This window comes from Rana temporaria, chromosome 13 (assembly GCF_905171775.1).
Source record: "Rana temporaria chromosome 13, aRanTem1.1, whole genome shotgun sequence".
Lineage (NCBI taxonomy): Eukaryota > Metazoa > Chordata > Amphibia > Anura > Ranidae > Rana > Rana temporaria.
This window is the reverse complement of record NC_053501.1, coordinates 6,544,940-6,564,925: the sequence shown is the minus strand read 5'-3', so window position 1 is coordinate 6,564,925 and position 19,986 is coordinate 6,544,940.

The window sequence follows — 19,986 nt, the reverse complement described above, 5'->3', positions numbered from 1 at the left end:
CAATTTTTTACTGGGGTTGCTGGGCAGCCGGTGGGGCCCCCCAGGCAAGCGGGGCCCCCGGGCAACTGCCCAGCGTGCCCAATGGAAAAGATGGCCCTGCCCCTGGGCGGCAAATTTAAAAGGGACGTACAGGTACGCCCATTTGAAACAAGAAATTATCACTAGGGTGTGAGTTTGTTACATTTTTCTTTATAGGTACGCCCGTGCTATTGTGTCGACGTAAAAGTGCGTGCGGCAGTCGCTAAGCGGTTAATGTAAAAAACAAAACAAATAAAACAATAAAAACAAACAAAAAAATGGGCAGACTCGATTGCCTACAGTGGAACCTCTGTTCAAGAGTAACTTGGTTTGAGAGCGTTTTGGTTTGCGAGAAACTTTTTAAAAAAGATTCTGACTCGGTTTGTGAGTGTTGATTCGCAAGACGAGCAGAATTCAAGCTAAATAGGCCTGCAGTACCTCATTTGGCCTGAGGTATGGGGGCACATGAGCCGAGAAAAGCCGAACATTGGCCTGCAGTAACTAATTTGGCCTGAGGTACGGGGGCACAGGAGCCGAGAAAAGCCGAACATTGGCCTGTGGTACCTCATTTGGCCTGAGGTATGGGGGCACAGGAGCTGAGAAAAGCCGAACATTGGCCTGCAGTACCTCATTTGGCCTGAGGTACGGGGGCACAGGAGCCGAGAAAACCCAAACATTGGCCTGCAGTAACTAATTTGGCCTGAGGTACGGGGGCGCTGGAGCCGAGAAAAGCTGAACATTATCCTGCAGTACCTCATTTGGCCTAAGGTACGGGGGCGCTGGAGCCGAGAAAAGCCGAACATTGGCCTGCAGTAACTAATTTGGCCTAAGGTACGGGGGCGCTGGAGCCGAGAAAAGCCAAACATTATCCTGCAGTACCTCATTTGGCCTGAGGTACGGGGGCACAGGAGCCGAGAAAAGCCGAACATTGGCCTGCAGTAACTAATTTGGCCTGAGGTACGGGGGCACAGGAGCCGAGAAAAGCCGAACATTGGCCTGCAGTACCTCATTTGGCCTGAGGTACGGGGGCACAGGAGCCGAGAAAAGCCGAACATTGGCCTGCAGTAACTAATTTGGCCTGAGGTACGGGGGCGCTGGAGACAAGAAAAGCCGAACATTGGCCTGCAGTACCTCATTTGGCCTGAGGTACGGGGGCACAGGTGCCGAGAAAAGCCGAACATTATCCTGCGGTAACTAATTTGGCCTGAGGTACAGGGGCGCTGGAGCCGAGAAAAGCCGAACATTGGCCTGCAGTAACTAATTTGGCCTAAGGTACGGGGGCGCTGGAGCCGAGAAAAGCCAAACATTATCCTGCAGTACCTCATTTGGCCTGAGGTACGGGGGCACAGGAGCCGAGAAAAGCCAAACATTATCCTGCAGTACCTCATTTGGCCTGAGGTACGGGGGCACAGGAGCCGAGAAAAGCCAAACATTATCCTGCAGTAACTAATTTGGCCTAAGGTACGGGGGCGCTGGAGCTGAGAAAAGCTGAACATTGGCCTGCAGTACCTCATTTGGCCTGAGGTACGGGGGCACAGGAGCCGAGAAAAGCCGAACATTGGCCTGCAGTAACTAATTTGGCCTGAGGTACGGGGGCGCTGGAGCTGAGAAAAGCTGAACATTATCCTGCAGTACCTCATTTGGTCTGAGGTACGGGGGCGCAGGAAATGAGCCAAAGTGTCCTCTGGCCTTTTCGTCCGTTTTCAGCGCTCTCTGGCGCCCCCCACCTCTGGCCTCATTTGGTATTGCATCCCATTGAAGTCAATGCGGAACAAACTATTTTTGTTTCCATTGGGCCGGATTCAAGAAGCAATTGCGCCTGTGTAACCATAGGTTACACAGCGCAATTGCTTACTTGCCCCGGCGTAACGAGTGCTCCTGATTCAGGAACCTCGTTACGCCGACTGCAGCCTAAGATCTGCGCGGCATAAGGCTCTTATGCCCGCATATCTTAGGCTGCATTCTTGCGGTGGACGCTAGGTGGCGTTCACGTTGTGCTCAGTGTATAGTATGCAAATTGCATACTAACACCGATTCACAACGTTGCGCGAGCCCTGCGTACGCAATTTACATTGTTTACGTACGGCGTATTTCACGCAAGGCTGCCCCTGCTATAGGCAGGGGCAGCCCATGTTACGTATACCCGTCGTTCCCGCGTCGCGAAATTTGAATTTTACGTACTTTGCGTAAGTGAATCGTGAATGGCGCTGGACGCCATTCACATTCACTTTGAAGCAAATGACGTCCTTGCGACGTCATTTGCCGCAATGCACGTCGGGAAAGTTTCCCGACGGAGCATGCGCTCTACGATCGGCGCGGGAATCATTTAAATTGCGTGCTCTAGCGCCGGGCATTTTGCCGGCGCGCCCGCGCAATTCACGGAGCTTCTGCTCCGTGAATCAAGGGCAGCGGAGCAAATTTGCGGGGGCGCAGGGCAAAAACGTTGCCCTGCGCCTCCGTAAATAATGCGCAATTCTACCTGAATCCGGCCCACTGACTTCAATGGGAAAACTCGCTTTGATATGCGAGTACTTTGGATTACGAGCGTTCTCCTGGAACGGATTATGCTCGTAATCCGATGTTCAACTGTCACTTTTCTATGTTTCTATGTACCTAATAAAGCGGCCAGTGAGTGTATATCAAGCTGGTCTCTTTTAAATCTCTATTCTCCACGTGTATCCAAAAATATTAAAAAGTCTTTACATTCCCTTTAAGTTTAATGGGGTTGGCATATAGAAAATGGAGGAAATGGAGGGAATTGCTACCCCCATACCAGCCAATCAAATTTTTCTTAGCCGCGCAGTACAGTGAATAATGATGTGGGTTTCATCTAACTGTCGTTCCTCGCGCAGACCGAACCTTCAGAGAGATAATAAGGCTGCAAAGTGCAGATTGACTTCCTTTTGAAGAAATATTGTCTTGCCACTTTCGGACAAACCCCCCGACTTTCCCCGTCTCTCAAATCTGCTTTCAACTCTTCCACTTTGATCTGACAGACAGATTACTTTCAGCAGCCGAATGCAGCAAAAGTCGCCTTTTTTTTTTAATATTGGCCACTGGAAATTGGTACAAAGCATAACTTCTACTGAATGGAAAGAGAAAAAGGAGCAAAGAGGAAGAAAAGATTAAAGCTGGTGTTTAACCACTTAAGACCCGGACCTTTAGGCAGCTAAAGGACCCGGACAGTTTTTTGCGATTCGGCACTGCGTCGCTTTAACTGACATAAATTGCGCGGTCATGCGACGTGGCTCCCAAACAAAATTGGCGTCCTTTTTTCCCCCACAAATAGAGCTTTCTTTTGGTGGTATTTGATCACCTCTGCGGTTTTTATTTTTTGCGCTATAAACAGAAATAGAGCGACAATTTTGAAAAAAAAATCAATATTTTTTACTTTTTGCTATAATAAATATCCCCCAAAAATATATAAAAAAAATATTTTTTTCCATCAGTTTAGGCCGCTGCGTATTCTTCGACCTATTTTTGGTAAAAATAAGCGTTTATCGATTGGTTTGTGCAAAATTTATAGCGTTTACAAAATAGGGGATAGTTTTATTGCATTTTTCGAAAAAAAATTTTTTTTACTACTAATGGCGGCGATCAGCGATTTTTTTCGTGACTGCGACATTATGGCGGATACATCGGACACTTTTGACACATTTTTGAGACCATTGTCATTTTCACAGCAAAAAATAAATTAAAAATGCATTGTTTACTGTGAAAATGACAATTGCAGTTTGGGAGTTAACCACAAGGGGGCGCTGAAGGGGTTATGTGTGACCTCATTTGTGTTTCTAACTGTAGGGGGGTGTGGCTGTAGGTGTGACGTCATCGATTGTGTTTCCCTATAAGAGGGAACACGCGATCAATGACGGCGCCACAGTGAAGAACGGGGAAGCCGTGTTTACACACAGCTCTCCCCGTTCTTCAGCTCCGGGGGCCGATCGCGGGACTCCAGCGGCGATCGGGTCCACGGGTCCCGCGGTCACGGAGCTTCGGACCGGGCCGCGGGCGCGAGCCCGCGACCCACGGCTGGGCACTTAAAGAGGACGTACCTGTGCGTGCTTGTGCCCAGCGGTGCCATTCTGACGATATGTGCAGGAGGCGGTCCTTAAGTGGTTAAACTGCTTATCTATTATGTCTTTCTTGGTTCCTGCTCCACCCCCATCAATGCTAATGACATTTCTAAATGAGACCTTTGCATTTTCATCACATACCTTGCTTTAGTCCTGGTGATGTCAATTCTGGGTCTCGGTGCTTTGCTATGCAATGCAGGCAGATCCTGGCCGGTGGGAGGGGCGCTGTACATAGCTTCCTGAAAACATCACTGCCCCCCTGCCTCAGTACTCCTCTCCAGAGCCCTCAACCCTGATGCAAGCAGTGGGCTTGTTATTGGGGGAGTCAGGGCCGTCTTTAAGGCAGGGCAAAAGGGGAAGCTGCCCTGGGCCCTGTCATTGTTGTGGGGCCCAAAGCAGCTGCCTCATACTTGCCAACTATCCCGGTTTAAATTCCCTTGTCCCTTGAAGTTTTAGTCCTGTGCTGCGTCCCGACATCTCAGTGTGAAGTGCTGCTACTAGTGCTGCCCAGCTATTGTTGTGTACAGATGACTCACCTGCAGACCCTGTGTGATTCCTCTATGGCCAACTGTGTCAAAGTCACCCCTTTCTGGCCAACTGTATCAAACTGATCCATCTGTATCAAAGTGATCCCTCTCTGGCCAACTATGTCAAAGTGATTCCTTACTGGCCAACTGTATTAAAGAGACCTCACTAGCCAATGGCCTCAAAGTGACTTCTTTCTGGCCAACTGTATCAAAGAAATCCCTCTCTGGCCAACTGTGTCAAAGTGATTCCTCTATGGCCAACTCTGTTAGAGTCATCCCTTTCTGGCCAACTGTACCACAGTGATCCAGCTGGTGAAGTCATCCTTCTCTGCCCAACTGTGTAAAAGTCACCCCTTTCTGCCCAACTGTGTCGAAGTGATTCTTCTATGGCAGTGGCGGCTGGTGCTCAAAATTTTTGGGGGGGCGCAAACGAAAAAATAAATAAATTGCAGCCTCACTGTACCTATCAATTGTCACCACTGTGCCATGCCATCAAATTCAGTCACTGTGCCATCAAAATGCAACCACTGTGCCATCAAAACGCAGCCACTGTGCCATGCCATCAAAACGCAGCCACCGTGCCATCAAAACGCAGCCACTGTGCCATGCCATCAAAACGCAGCCACTGTGCCATGCCATCAAAACGCAGCCACCGTGCCATGCCATCAAAACACAGCCACTGTGCCATACCATCAAACGCAGCTACTGTGCCATCAATTGTAACCACTATGCCATCAAACACAGCCACTGTGCCCCCAATTGTTGCCACTGTGCCCTGTGCCCCCAATTGTTGCCACTGTGCCCCCAATTGTAGCCACTGTGCCCCCAATTGTAGCCACTGTGCCCCCACTTGTAGCCACCATGCCCAGTACCCCCCCTGGCACTTACCTTTATGGCTTCTACGTCCCTCGATGTCCCTCGTCCCGCTCTCGATGAGGCTTCAGCCAATCAGGTTACCTGATTGGCTGAGACGCCTGTCAGTCTTATCCTCGGACGTACGGCCGGTACGTCCCGAGGATGAGCTTCAGGAAGCCGACTACAGCCTCAGGGCTGTACTCGGCCGCTGGCCCTGATAGGCACTTCCACACAGCCAGTCAGCTGCCGCCATACAGCTGACCGGCGCTCAACATCCGGCCAGCTGAATAGTGGGCGGCAGCAGCGAAAATATACAGATTCATACAGTGTATGAATCTGTATATTTTACTGGCTGTGAGCGAGCCAGAGGGGGCGGCGCTCCTGCGTCCCTATGGACGCACCGCCACTGCTCTATGGCCAACTGTGTCAAAGTGATCCCTCTATGGCCAACTGTGTCAAAGTGATCCCTCTATGGCCAACTGTGTCAAAGTGATCCCTCTATGGCCAACTGTGTCAAAGTGATCCCTCTATGGCCAACTGTGTCAAAGTGATCCCTCTCTGGCCAACTGTGTCAAAGTGATCCCTCTGTGGCCAACTGTGTCAAAGTGATCCCTCTATGGCCAACTGTGTCAAAGTGATCCCTCTGTGGCCAACTGTGTCAAAGTGACTCCTTTCTGGCCAACTGTGTTAAAGTCATCCATCTCTGGCCAACTGTGTCAAACTGATTCCTCACTGGCCAACTGTGTCAAAGTTATACCTCTGTGGCTAACTATGTCAAAGTGATTCCTCCCTGGCCAACTGTATTAAAGAGACCTCGCTAGCCAATGGCCTCAAAGTGACTTCTTTCTGGCCAACTGTATCAAAGAAATCCCTCTGTGGCCAACTGTGTCAAAATGATTCCTTTCTGGCCAACTGTGTGTGATTCCTTCCTGGCCAACTGAGTCAAATTCACCCCTTTCTGGCCAACCAAGTCCAAGTCACCCCCTTTCTGGCCAACTAAGTCAACGTGATTCCTCTGGTCAACTGTGTCAAATTGACCCTTCTCTTGCCAACTGAGTCAAAGTCACCCCTTTCTGGCCAATTAAGTCCAAGTCACCCCCTTTCTGGCCAACTGAGTCAATGTGATTCCTCTATGGCCAACAGTGTCAAAGTCACCCCTTTCTGGCCAACTGAGTCAAATGTACCCCTTTCTGGCCAACCAAGTCCAAGTCACCCCCTTTCTGGCCAACTGAGTCAATGTGATTCCTCTATGGCCAACTGTGTCAAAGTCACCCCTTTCTGGCCAACTAAGTCCAAGTCACCCCCTTTCTGGCCAACTGAGTCAATGTGATTCCTCTATGGCCAACTGTGTCAAAGTCACCCCTTTCTGGCCAACTAAGTCCAAGTCACCCCCTTTCTGGCCAACTGAGTCAATGTGATTCCTCTATGGCCAACTGTGTCAAAGTCACCCCTTTCTGGCCAACTAAGTCCAAGTCACCCCCTTTCTGGCCAACTGAGTCAATGTGATTCCCCTATGGCCAACTGTGTCAAAGTCATCCCTTTCTGGCCAACTGCACCACAGTGATCCCTCTGGTCAACTGTATCAAATTGACCCTTCTCTGGCCAACTGCATGAAAGTACCCCTCTCTGCCCAATTGTGTCAAAGGGACCCCTCTCTGGCCAGTCCCTACTTCACTGTGCAAAATGCTAAATACTTTCTTGCTCATAGCATACTGTATTAGACATCGCAAGCCAACATGGGCAGAGAGACACAGTTAGAGAAAAGCTATAGACTCAGGTTTGGTTGCTAACCGGCACTATGCAATAGGTGTGACCCCAGCCTAGGGCAAAAGACAGCTTGAGAAAAATACTTTCTGCAAATTTTGATGAATTTACTTGTCATAGACACAAAATAAATCATTATCCTATTTAAAAAAAGATTTGTTTCAATGCCGCTCTCTATGTTTGGATATATGGTTTCCCATCACTCCCTAAGACCATCTGCTCTCAGGACTCCAGGCAGTGACAATTCTCTGAATGATCCAAATCAAGAGTGCTGCCGGCAATGAAGAAACATTGGATGGCTCCCTGGGCTGGAGGCTGCCAGTTGGGGATCGCCACACTGATGCCAAACTGTAGATAGGCACTAAGGATGAGTGATGCTCTAACCATTCTGAGTGGTTATCCCATCACCCAATATTGGACTACTCTCCCCAGCCCCCGCCTACTCCCATGCAGAAATCCTCATCTCACGACAGAGCTGGCAACTTTTTAAATAATTTATTTTAACAACTCTGAATGCACAACAAATGTTGGGCACTAACGTGTTTTGCATTAAAGGGTAAGTTCACAATTACCAAAAAGCACGCCCATGGGTACAGCAGTCTGGTATGCTAAACCTACCTTCCAGTCAGGACTACCTTTCTGTTTAAAGAATGTAGTCCATAGCTGTCTGGGTGGGCGTAGGTTGTATTACCCAGGTTTCTAGGCCAGAGTTTGGGCCTATCCCGGGCTAGGCTATCTGAGGGCCTATCCAGTAGCGCAGGGTTGGGATTGAGGCTTGCAGTCCAACCAGAAGTGATGGTTCTGCCGGCCGGAGAGCCTGTCGTTTTCAGAGGTAGAGGGGAAGCTGTCGGCACTAAGGGACCAATCACCTTATTACCGGGGACCACAGTGAGTAGCTGAAGCAAGTACCGGAGCTAAATTCTCACCAACTGGGGACGATCAAGAATTGGGAAACATCAGCAGATGTCAAGCCAGGGACCCTGCCAGCGAGGTGACGCTTGCAGAGCAGCCTTGTGTGTCAAGCCAAGGACCGAGCAGGCCAGTGGGGTGAAGCTTGAGAGGTATCTTGAGCACCAAGCTAGGGACCCAGCAGAGAAGGTTTAGGAGTGTGTCTATGGGAATGTTTGACCATTCTTCCAAAAACGCATTTGTGAGGTCAGGAACTGATGTTGAACAAGAAGGCCTGGCTCGCAGGCTACACTCTAATTCATCCCTCTATGTCTTTATGGACATTGCTTTGTGCTCTGGTGTGCAGTCATGTTGGAACAGGAAGGGGCCGTCCCCAAACTCCTCCCACAAAGTTGGGAGCATGAAATTGTCCAAAATGTCTTGGTATGCTGACGCCTTAAGAACTAAGGGAGCCAAGCCCAACCCCACACCATAATCCCCCCTCCACCAAATGATTTGGACCCGTGCACAAAGCCCATAAAGACATGGATGAGCGAGTTTGGGGTGGAGGAACTTGACTGGCCTGCACCAAGTTCTGACCTTAACCCGATAAAACACCTTTGGGATTAATTAGAGTGGAGACTGCGAGTTGAAGCTGTTATAGCTGCAATGGGTGGGCCAACTCAATATTGAACCCTATGGACTAAGACTGCGTGTAAAGCAGGGGTGCCCAACCTTTTGAAGAGCGAGGGCCACTTAAGCAACTTGGTAAAGAGTCGTTTGCCAACAATAAGCGGAGTGGGTGGATGGCAGGTCACGGCTACTCTATAGGCCCTCGGATCCACCCAGATAGAAGTGGACGAATTCCCTTCTGTTTTTCGGACTGGAGGTAGGTGGGCATAAACGGACATCTGTCGCTCTATAGAGGGAAATTCAGGGTCTCATTTGGTCGGGCTGATCATGTGAAAGGGGCCTAAGACTGCTTTCACACTGATGTGCTGCCATTTACCCACACCGTGGGTGCAGCGTAGTGCACCTGTGTCTATCCTGCGGGTTAGCTGAACTTTGCCATAGACTCCGCCTGTGGCAAAAGCCGGCGCTGTAGAGGACGCATCGGCTTATGGGGCTCTGCTCCGCAGCCGCTTTCTTCCTCTACCACCAGATTCATTCACAACACTGATTTTGCGGTATGGTACGTCGGCAACCTGCGATCTGGGCTTGCCAACCCGCCATTCCAGAGCAGGAGGTCGCGGGCCACATCAGAGGGCTCCGTAGGCCACATGTGGCCCCTGGGCCACTGGTTGGCCACCTCTGGTGTAAAGGCAGGAGTTCCAATACTTTTGACCACAGATATGTCCTTGTAAAAGTAGTGGTGACGTCATCACTGGGCTGTACAAAGCCTGTGCAGAGAGCAGAGCTGTGGGAGGGACCCAGCAGGCTCCACCCACTACAGAAAACTACAGGAGGGGGCGGAGACAAGACCGGTCACCCTGCACAAGGAGGGAGAGCAGCAGCGAGCGGTCTTTATTACAGGAAGTCTCCCACGAGATTACTGCACAGATCTGGAAGAAATTCACAAAGCACACCGAGATCCAAGAAGAATCCACACGAGGAACGGATTTAGGTATTTATTTATCTAGCTCTTGTTTCCATGTTCATTTATTCTTCCCTCATTCGGAATTCATCGCATAGGACCAGCCTTGGTTTTGGATGTAAAGGGAACAGTTAATTTTAGTTTATGAACAGATGGTTGGTGCCCCCACTCCCCCCTCTCCTCACCCAGCAGCCGGGATACCAGGGGGAGCCAGACAAATTCCACAAGCCGGGTTATAGCTCTAACGAGCGTCGTAAATGACGCCCAATAAATGTAACGTTTTGTTTTTTCCTGCTGATGCAAGCAGCGACTGCGCCGGAGAACGCCGGCCCGGGGGTGTTATGTGAAGGTAGCAGCGGGTTTCTGGTACCTGTAAATGCAGCCCTTGTGCCACCAGAAAAAAAAAAAAAAGAGGAAATTTTGCCTGGTAGTAAAATGAATCAGCTAATTAAAGTGCTTGTTTATTTCAGGTAGCCGACTACCGGCTCTGCTTTTAAAGTGGAGCAACATTTGGAGGATTAAAGAACGTATAGAGAAACACCTTCATGTATGGATTCCTTCTAAAGTCCTGAAATAAGATCTACACATAAATCAGCTGAGAGATCCCGAGATCCGGATTGCAGGGAGCGTGGCTGCTCTGTACAATGTCATCATGGCTGCAGGTTTGTCGTAACTATTGTCCATCTCCTATAAGAAAAGGATAAAGTGAGAGGAAGAGAAAAAGTGAGAAAACAAGAGAAAGAAAGAAAGCGAGAGGAAAAAAGAGAGAGAAGGAAAAGAGAAAGAGAGAATGAAAAAGAGAGAGAGAGGGGAAAAAGAGAGAGAAGGAAAAGAGAGAGAGAAGGAAAAGAGAGAGAGAGAGAGAAGAAAAAGAGGGAGAGAGAGAGAGAGATAGAGAGAGGGGGGAAAAGAGAGAGACAAGGAAAAAGAGAGAGCGAGAGAACGAAAAAGATAGACAGAGAAGGAAAAGAGAGAGAGGAGTAAAAAGAGAGGGAAAGGGAAAAAGAGAGAGGGGGAAGAGAGAGCGAAAGAAAAAGAGAGAGAGAGAGAAAGAAAAAGAGAGAGAGAAGGAAAAAGAGAGAAGAAAAAAGAGAGACACAGAGAGAGAAGGAAAACGAGGGAGACAGAGCGAAAGAGAGAGAGAGAGAGAGCTTGAGAAAAGAGAGAGTGAGAACAAGAACAACAACGAGAGAGAGAGGAAGAGAGGTAGAAGAGAGAGAGAATAAGAAACAAAAGAAAGTAAGAGAGAAAGAAAAGGAGAGAAAGAAAGAGGAAAAAGAGAGAGGAAAAAAGAAAGAGAGAGCAAGAAAAAAGAAAGAAAGTGAGAGAATGAGAAAGAAAGAGAGAGTGAGAGAGACAGAGAGAGAAAGAAAGAAAGAGAGAGAAGAGAGAAAGAAAAAGAGAAAGGAACAAGGAAAGAGAGATCAAGAAAAATAAAGAACGCAAAATAATGAGAAAGAAAGAGAGAAAAAGAGAGAGAGAGAAAGAGAATGAGAACAAGTGAGAAATAAGAAGAGAGAGAGAGAATAAGAAATGAAAGAAAGAGAGTGTGTGTGAGAGAGAGAGAGAGAGAGAGAGAGAGAGAGAAAGAGAGATAGAGAGAGAGAGAGAGAGAGAGAGATCTATTATAAATAAAAAAAAAACAAAAAAATCACTGTGTGAAAATCTGAATCATTACTTGAATAATCCCCGACATGTGTCTAATAAGATAATTTCTTAAGGTTGTCAGCTCCATCTGGTGGCCATAATGCATTATTTTCCTGATTGTTTTTTTTTAGGAAGGTACCACATTATGGCCACCAGATGGAGCTGGTGATCATAGGAAATCCATATATTAGACAGATGATGGGGATTATTTGAGAGGTCTGTGTGAATGCATGAGACATCCACAAAGCCATTCTTTTTTAAAATAAGAGTCAAGTTACAGACGCTTCTTGTAATGAACGTTTAACCCTGATTTTAGTTTTAGGCCCTCGGTGTTGATAAGAGACCCTTTAGACCTGTTTACTTTATATCCACTTTAAAATTGAGTTTCCGTTCCTGTTATACTTTACTTTTGATAAGCTGCCAGCTTAGGCAGGCACCGGAGACGCAGGGGGGGGTCCAGATGGCATGCGTTTTTCCATTAAAATAAAAACATTTAATGAATAATTCTGAGCTCAGATTCGGGAAAAAAAACAAAGCGGCTCTTCACCAAACAAGTGCCGTGCGCAGCGCCGAGATCCTGGTCCCGGATGTTCCTGCGGAGGAAGTGAAACGCGTATCATTTATTTCCATTGGTTCAAAATGTATTTTTCAGAAATCAACTAAATCGATCTGGAGTGTAGTTGGCGGTGCGTCCATAGTGGGCGCAGGAGTGCCGCCCCCTTCTCTCTCCTGCACCTGTCACTCAACAATACATAGATTCGTGCATTGTATGAATCCATGCATTGTCGCCGCTGCCGCCCACTATTCAGGTGTCCGGCCCCCTGGTGAGCGCCTTCCATCTGAATAACAGCGGTGGGTGTGTTTTGGAAGTGTCTATCAGAGCCAGAGGCTCTCATAGGCTTCCCGATTACAGCCTGTGGGCTCTAATCGGCTTCCAAATGGTTAACCAGAGGGTGCACAGGGTGTACGTTCCCTGGTTAACACTGTCACGTGTCTCAGCCAATCAGGTTCACCGGGTCTGGTTACTGGTCACCTGATTGGCTGAAGCGACATCGAGGGATCGTGGAGGAGGATGGCTTACCCGAGAAAGGTAAGTGCCGGCGGGGGGGGGGGGGGGGGCAAACTGGCAGTATTTTGGGTCAATCTGCATTTTACAGGGGGAAAACTGGCGGCAATTGATGGGCACAGTGGCGACAATTGATGGCACAGTGGTGACAATTGATGGCACAGTGGTGGCAATTGATGGCACAGTGGCTGCGTTTGATGGCACAGTAGTGACAATTGATGGCACAGTGGTGGCAATTGATGGCACAGTGGCAATAATTGATGGCACAGTGGCTGCATTTGATGGGCACAGTGGCTGCGTTTGATGGCACAGTGGCTGCGTTTGATGGCACAGTGGCTGCGTTTGAGGGCACAGTGGCTGCGTTTGATGGGCACAGTGGCTGCAATTGATGGGCACAGTGGCTGCGTTTGATGGCACAGTGGCTGCGTTTGATGGGCACAGTGGCTGCGTTTGATGGCACAGTGGCTGCGTTTGATGGCACAGTGGCTGCGTTTGATGGGCACAGTGGCTGCGTTTGATGGCACAGTAGTGACAATTGATGGCACAGTGGTGACAATTGATGGCACAGTGGCAATAATTGATGGCACAGTGGCTGCATTTGATGGGCACAGTGGCTGCGTTTGATGGCACAGTGGCTGCGTTTGAGGGCACAGTGGCTGCGTTTGATGGGCACAGTGGCTGCAATTGATGGGCACAGTGGCTGCGTTTGATGGCACAGTGGCTGCGTTTGATGGGCACAGTGGCTGCGTTTGATGGCACAGTGGCTGCGTTTGATGGCACAGTGACTGTGTTTGATGGGCACAGTGGCTGCGTTTGATGGCACAGTGAGGCTTCAATTGATGGCACAGTGAGGCTTCAATTGATGGGCACAGTGGCTGCGTTTGATGGCACAGTGAGGCTTCAATTGATGGCTTGTTTTTTTCGTTTGTTTGCGCCCCCCAAAAAAAATTTGAGCACCAGCCGCCACTGCTGGAGTGTAAAATATAAATACATAGATACAGTGCTCAGCAGAAATGAGTATTCCTCTTTTGAAAAGTAAGACACAAAAACGATTTCCAAAATATGCCAAAACTGAGTCTTAACCACTTGCCGATCATCGCACGCCGATTTACGTCGGCAGAATGACACAGGTGCGCGAAAGGGCGTACCCGTACATCCTTTCGTATTTCCCGGCTAGCGGGCACGCGAATGCGTCGCCCCTGGCACGTGCTGCGGGAGCGTACCCGCGGGTCCTGTCATGTTCGCCGGCGGCCTGCGATTGCAGTGGGGAGAGGCAGAACAGGAAACAAGGCATTTCCCTGTTCTGCCTAGCAACATGACAGGGATCTACAGCTCCCTGTCATTGGGAGCAGTGATCTCTGTCATGTTCTGGTGAGCCCCTACAGTTAGAACACACTGAGGGAACACGTTTAACCCCTTGATCGCCCCCTAGTGTTTAACCCCTTCCCTGCTAGTGACATTTACACTGTAATCAGTGGCCAGAGGGAGCCAGAACGGGGATGTGTCAATGTAAACAGACAGATCGCCATTCTTTCAGGGGAGTAGAGAGAGATTGTCTGTTCCTAGTGATCAGGAACAGCGATCTCTCTCCTCCTCCAGTCAGCCCCCCCCCCCCACAGTTAGAAACACCTCCCTGGGACACACAACCCTTTGATTGCCCCCTAGGAGTCCTGACTCTCCTGTAGTCCAAGGAAGGGGGGCGAGCACGACACTCCACACCAGGGAGAAAGCCTTGCATTACTGTGTGGAGTTACAGACAGAAGAACAGGAAGTGAGGATTTCTCAGAAGAAATAAGGATATTTAAAAGCAAAATGGAAGTATGAGGTAAGTGAAGGAGGACTGCACTAAGGGAAAGGAAGATATTTAAGGGAAAAAAAATTACCTTTACAACACCTTTAAACCCCAAAAAAAAAGAAAAGAAAAAGGTTAATTTAATCCACAAGGGCTTTTTTTTTTTTTTACCACTACTATTCCTTTATATTGGCTTTTAAAATTTACAAATGCAGCAATTTAGAAGTTAGATCATTCTCCCTGGAAGCAGGGGTGGTGCCCCAGAACTAGAGTACAGGTGGTCACACCCACCATACCTCCCAACTTTCTGAGATGGGAATGAGGGACACCTATCAGCAAAAGTATGCAGGCATAGGACACACCCCTTGCCACGCCCCCTTAAAGGAGAATTGTAAAAAAAAAAAACAAGATTGGTTTAAGTCGGAATTGCATCAGATTTTCAGATAGGAATTTTTTCAGTTTGGAAAAATAGAGAACCTGCTCTCAAACTTTTGCTGGCGGAAATTAGCAAAAGTCCGATGGAGCCTACACACACGGTCGGAATTTCCGCCGAAAAGCTCACATCGGACTTTTGCTGGCGGAAATTCCGACCGTGTGTACAGGGCATTATGTTCTGACCCGCGTGCTGAGGAATTTTTTTGTGCTGTTTAGTCTCCAGTATGATGGCAGGTCCTCTGGCCATTCAGGGACAAGTCTACAACTGGTCTATTGATGAGTGCGGATTGTTCTGACAGATTCCAGGGCGAGCGACACCCTACAGTAATCAGAAGGCATCAAAACCTGCCGCCCTCCCCCCCTCCCGCCGCGTTCTCTAAACTATATTTCAATCATTTCCTACATGTGAACAAACGTTCCCTTGCTGTTTGTGATTGGGGCCAGATTTGCGGTAGCTTTTGATTATGTATTTTGTACTAGAGATATTTCCAGATGTTTCACATGTTCCAGCTTCCTGGAATAACATCAGAACAACCCAAAATCTGAGCAGAGCCCTCGTCACGTATTCCGAGGACGACTTTGGGGCTGCGTCCGACTGCAACACAATTCTCAATATCCCGCCACATTGATATCAGTATTAGGTTTTCCGTGTGATGGTTCTGTGGAGCAAATAGCCTAAAACTGAACCCCATGTAGATATAAAAGATACATTAGACCGAGACTAGAGAGATGACCGAGAGATGAGAGAGAGAAGAGAGATGACTGAGAGCAGAGAGATGACTGAGAGCAGAGAGATGACTGAGAGCAGAGAGATGACCGAGAGCAGAGAGATGACTGAGAGCAGAGAGATGACCGAGAGCAGAGAGATGACTGAGAGCAGAGAGATGACTGAGAGCAGAGAGATGACCGAGAGCAGAGAGATGACCGAGAGCAGAGAGATGACTGAGAGCAGAGAGATGACTGAGAGCAGAGAGATGACTGAGAGCAGAGAGAGAGATGGCCGAGAGCAGAGAGATGACCGAGAGCAGAGAGATGACCGAGAGCAGAGAGATGACTGAGAGCAGAGAGATGACTGAGAGCAGAGAGATGACTGAGAGCAGAGAGATGACTGAGAGCAGAGAGATGACCGAGAGCAGAGAGATGACCGAGAGCAGAGAGATGACCGAGAGCAGAGAGATGACTGAGAGCAAAGAGATGACTGAGAGCAGAGAGATGACTGAGAGCAGAGAGATGACTGAGAGCAGAGAGATGACTGAGAGCAGAGAGATGACCGAGAGCAGAGAGATGACCGAGAGCAGAGAGATGACCGAGAGCAGAGAGATGACCGAGAGCAGAGAGATGACCGAGAGCAGAGAGATGACTGAGAGCAGAGAGATGACTAAGAGCAGAGCCAGAGAGATGACTGAGAGCAGAGAGATGACTGAGAGCAGAGAGATGACTGAGAGCAGAGAGATGACTGAGAGCAGAGAGATGACCGAGAGCAGAGAGATGACCGAGAGCAGAGAGATGACCGAGAGCAGAGAGATGACCGAGAGCAGAGAGATGACTGAGAGCAGAGAGATGACCGAGAGCAGAGAGATGACTGAGAGCAAAGAGATGACTGAGAGCAGAGAGATGACTGAGAGCAGAGAGATGACCGAGAGCAGAGAGATGAGCGAGAGCAGAGAGATGACCGAGAGCAAAGAGATGACCGAGAGCAGAGAGATGACCGAGAGCAGAGAGATGACCGAGAGCAGAGAGATGACCGAGAGCAGAGAGATGACTGAGAGCAGAGAGATGACCGAGAGCAGAGAGATGACCGAGAGCAGAGAGATGACCGAGAGCAGAGAGATGACCGAGAGCAGAGAGATGACCGAGAGCAGAGAGATGACTGAGAGCAGAGAGATGACCGAGAGCAGAGAGATGACCGAGAGCAGAGAGATGACTGAGAGCAGCGAGATGACCGAGAGCAGAGAGATGACCGAGAGCAGAGAGATGACTGAGAGCAAAGAGATGACTGAGAGCAGAGAGATGACTGAGAGCAGAGAGATGACTGAGAGCAGAGAGATGACTGAGAGCAAAGAGATGACTAAGAGCAGAGAGATGACTGAGAGCAGAGAGATGACCGAGAGCAGAGAGATGACTGAGAGCAGAGAGATGACTGAGAGCAGAGAGATGACCGAGAGCAGAGAGATGACCGAGAGCAGAGAGATGACTGAGAGCAAAGAGATGACTGAGAGCAGAGAGATGACTGAGAGCAGAGAGATGACTGAGAGCAGAGAGATGACCGAGAGCAGAGAGATGACCGAGAGCAGAGAGATGACCGAGAGCAGAGAGATGACCGAGAGCAGAGAGATGACCGAGAGCAGAGAGATGACCGAGAGCAGAGAGATGACTAAGAGCAGAGCCAGAGAGATGACTGAGAGCAGAGAGATGACTGAGAGCAGAGAGATGACTGAGAGCAGAGAGATGACCGAGAGCAGAGAGATGACCGAGAGCAGAGAGATGACTGAGAGCAAAGAGATGACTGAGAGCAGAGAGATGACTGAGAGCAGAGAGATGACCGAGAGCAGAGAGATGACTGAGAGCAAAGAGATGACTGCGAGCAGAGAGATGACTGAGAGCAGAGAGATGACCGAGAGCAGAGAGATGACTGAGAGCAGAGAGATGACCGAGAGCAGAGAGATGACTGAGAGCAGAGAGATGACTGACTGAGAGCAGAGAGATGACTGAGAGCAGAGAGATGACTGAGAGCAGAGAGATGACTGAGAGCAGAGAGATGACCGAGAGCAGAGAGATGACCGAGAGCAGAGAGATGACTGAGAGCAAAGAGATGACTGAGAGCAGAGAGATGACTGAGAGCAGAGAGATGACTGAGAGCAGAGAGATGACCGAGAGCAGAGAGATGACTGAGAGCAGAGAGATGACTGACTGAGAGCAGAGAGATGACTGAGAGCAGAGAGATGACTGAGAGCAGAGAGATGACTGAGAGCAGAGAGATGACTGAGAGCAGAGAGATGACCGAGAGCAGAGAGATGACTGAGAGCAAAGAGATGACTGAGAGCAGAGAGATGACTGAGAGCAGAGAGATGACCGAGAGCAGAGAGATGACTGAGAGCAAAGAGATGACTAAGAGCAGAGAGATGACTGAGAGCAGAGAGATGACTGAGAGCAGAGAGATGACTGAGAGCAGAGAGATGACTGAGAGCAGAGAGATGACCGAGAGCAGAGAGATGACCGAGAGCAGAGAGATGACCGAGAGCAGAGAGATGACTGAGAGCAGAGAGATGACTGAGAGCAGAGAGATGACCGAGAGCAGAGAGATGACCGAGAGCAGAGAGATGACCGAGAGCAGAGAGATGACTGAAAGCAGAGAGATGACTGAGAGCAGAGAGATGACTAAGAGCAGAGCCAGAGAGATGACTGAGAGCAGAGAGATGACTGAGAGCAGAGAGATGACTGAGAGCAGAGAGATGACCGAGAGCAGAGAGATGACCGAGAGCAGAGAGATGACTGAGAGCAAAGAGATGACTGAGAGCAGAGAGATGACTGAGAGCAGAGAGATGACCGAGAGCAGAGAGATGACCGAGAGCAGAGAGATGACTGAGAGCAAAGAGATGACTGAGAGCAGAGAGATGACTGAGAGCAGAGAGATGACCGAGAGCAAAGAGATGACCGAGAGCAGAGAGATGACCGAGAGCAGAGAGATGACTGAGAGCAGAGAGATGACCGAGAGCAGAGAGATGAGCGAGAGCAGAGAGATGACCGAGAGCAAAGAGATGACCGAGAGCAGAGAGATGACCGAGAGCAGAGAGATGACCGAGAGCAGAGAGATGACTGAGAGCAGAGAGATGACCGAGAGCAGAGAGATGACCGAGAGCAGAGAGATGACTGAGATCAGAGAGATGACTGAGAGCAGAGAGATACCTGAGAGCAGAGAGATGACTGAGAGCAGAGAGATGACTGAGATCAGAGAGATGACTGAGAGCAGAGAGATACCTGAGAGCAGAGAGATGACTGAGAGCAGAGAGATGACTGAGAGCAGAGAGATGACCGAGAGCAGAGAGATGACCGAGAGCAGAGAGATGACCGAGAGCAGAGAGATGGCGTCATGTACAGAACTTTTTTCTCCTCTCTCACTCCATGGAAAGGAAGTTGAGGCAATAATCAGTATTTATTTCAGCGGTCCTCTTTAAAAAACAAAATGCAATTATAATTTTTTTGTAGAGTTCCATTTTCTCGGCACGTCTCTAATTTTCTCTGTTTCTTCTTTTCATGTCTCCGCCGCCCTCTGATCACCCCCCCATCTCCACAAATTCGCAGAAAATGTCAGCGTTTGATGGAATTCTGGCTGCCATCTTCCAGTCTAGTTCTGGAGGACGGTAAGATTAATGGGCGCCTTGCGCTCGCGCTCACGTTTCCGTCCCCCGTGGGGTTCCTCTGCTTACAAGAAGTTAATGGCAAACATAACATATTAATTACGGAGTGTGACTCTCCGCTATGAAAATGTAATTAAACCCCAATTTGGGCTCGAGATCTTCCACTTGCGAGGCTCCGAGAGGATGCCCTCCAATCCCCGGCGACATTGCCTTACCTTTCTCAGGCGCAGCCATAATAATCTGTAATTTCCCAAACGCGGACTAATTAAATAGCTGCAGATACTTGGTAACAAATATTTGGCGGTGGAGTCTCTCCGCTGGGAGTACACTGATTTTTCGCATATATAAAGGCCTTGTGTTATTTAAAGGAAACCTGTCTTGGGTCACCACGTTCTGCAGATGCTGGTTGCCCATTTGATGTAAATCTATAAATTTGGATGATCTAAAGCATGAACCTGGCACAAGCATGCAGCAAGTGAAGACAAATCTCTAGCATCAGCATTCCTGTCCCTACTCATTAATGCAGAAGCAGAAGATGGCATCTTACATATATTTAATGACAGGTTTTCTTTAAAGTTGATCCATGGGTAACATGGATTGAATAAAGCTTTAATAAGTGTAGCTCCCTGGTGTTTAGGCAGTGTTGATAGTAAATTTAGTTTGCCAGGCAGTAGTTGCCCTGGTTGATTGTTAGTAGATCCACTGATTCCTCTCTAGTTCTGGACTTTCTGCACCTTCTCTCTTCTGTCGCTAGGTGGCATTATGCTGGTGACATGACTTTAGTACAACAGATGTCCTACTTCACTTACTTACCACCTTAACAAAAAAACCTTAGTATCCCCCCAACCTCTGCCCATTAAATTGAAACCACACCATTGCTTGTTGGGGAAAAATAGGCCGTAGCAGCCTGATTTATTAACATAATATATTTTAACACAAACTAAGCAAGAACATCTGCTAACTTAAACT